Here is a 1854-nt window from a genome sequence, read left to right as displayed (position 1 = left end):
CAACTGTGTGGATGGGTTTCCGGTAGGGCATGAAGCCCAAAGTGTACTGAAAAATCCCTCTGGCGTAAAACAGGGGCAGAATGCCGCCCACAAACTTCTGCAACTTCTGCTGGAAAATCCAAATCCAGGTGCGGTCACGGGCGCCGATTTGGTCAAACAGTTCATTTTCACCAAAAGAAAACACTGGGACCAAATGGGCCCCATGGGTCAAGGCCAGTTTAACAAAGCCTCTCCGCTGGCCGTACAGCTCTTATTACAATCCATACACACATCCATTGTGTCAAGCACATTTGCACATTTGTTGTGCTGGGAAGGTTTTATCCCCTCCCTTCCTGATCCTTTGAGAGGCACACAATAAACTTGTCATCTTCAAAAAATAAGTTAAAATAATTGTTTTGCAAAACCTTTCTAAATGCAATTATAGTGTTATTACCACATCACTAACAACCGAGCAAAAGGTTTCTGGGTTTTTTTTCTCCTTTTAATTAGTACTCTATTCTCAAAAAACTTACTGATATAGGTACACATACCACAATATTGTAGCACCCAGGAATCCAAATAAATACATTGTTAAAGGGGACTCACCACCCAGAAATCTCACCTGCTACAAACCAAGCAAAGTAAAATTCATGTTCTGGGACTCAGGTGTGTGTGTGGTTTTTCTTTTGTTTGTTTGTTTGTTTGTTTTACCTCATTAAATCATGACAAGTAGGAGCTGTAAGGAACCACTCTATCAAGGAGGGGGCTGGATGCTTCATTAGCATCTCACTGGCAAGCCCAGTGGAAGTAGGGGTTGGGTTTAGAATAAGGAGAACTGTCATTAGCCCCTTAGCATTAAAGGGGCTAGAAGAGACAGATGATGTCTTTAGCTTTTTCTTTCTGCACTTTATGACTTGGATCGAAGGTCACCACTCAATGTCTAAAACATAATGGGCAACAGTGGTTCAGTTCTTTCTGAAACTGAGCCTGCATCACGGTGGCCCAGAGAGGAGCCTAGAGAATGTGATAAAGGAAGTAATAAAATTATCCTCTGTTGGCTCAACTATGAACCCATCACATAATAGATCACAGTAAAGAAATGCAAACTTCCTTCCTGCAAGGGCTACCCAGGTTCCACATTGACTGGAGAGACCCAGAAAAGGGAGGTATCTTGGAGCAAAGGGGCACACTGCCCAGCCAGGAATTCTCCAGGGCTGTCCCTAGCCATTCCATGCTGTGTGGCTTTAGACAAATACTAAGGTACCCACCTGCCAAACTGAGAACAGTGTTCACCTTATAAAGGATTATGCCAATGAGGCAGACTAGCAAAAGAAACTCCGTTTTTGTTAGCTGCTGAATGACCTGCCTCCTTCCCCCTCCCATCTCGGAAAGTCCCACTAGTGATTGATTTTAGAATGTACTTTCATGTTCTCAAGATCAGAACTTTGTAATTAATAATCTTGTTCCTTTTGATGTTGTAACCAGGAACCAGGTGGGGGGGGGGGTTCAATCATTTTATTGGGGGCTTATACAACTCTTATCACAATCCATACATACTTCCATTGGGTCAAGCACATTTGTATATTTGTTGCCATCATCATTCTCAAAACATTTGCTTGCTACTTGAGCCCTTGGTATCAGCTCATTTTTTCCCTCCCACTCCCACCCCTCCCTCCCTTATGAACCCTTGATAATTTATAAATTCTTATTATTTTGTCATGTCTTAAACTGTCTGATGTCTCCCTTCACCCACTTTTCTATTGTCCATTCCCCTGGGAGGGGGTTATGTGCAGATCATTGGGATTGTTTTCCCCTTTTTCCCCCCACCTTCCCCTTACCCTCCTGGTATGGCTACTCTCAATATTGGTCCTGAGG

This window comes from Echinops telfairi, unplaced genomic scaffold, assembly GCF_000313985.2.
Source record: "Echinops telfairi isolate 266 unplaced genomic scaffold, ASM31398v2 ScPeMD7_7469;HRSCAF=8507_0, whole genome shotgun sequence".
NCBI classification, from domain to species: Eukaryota; Metazoa; Chordata; class Mammalia; order Afrosoricida; family Tenrecidae; genus Echinops; species Echinops telfairi.
Note: the sequence above shows the minus strand (reverse complement) of the source record.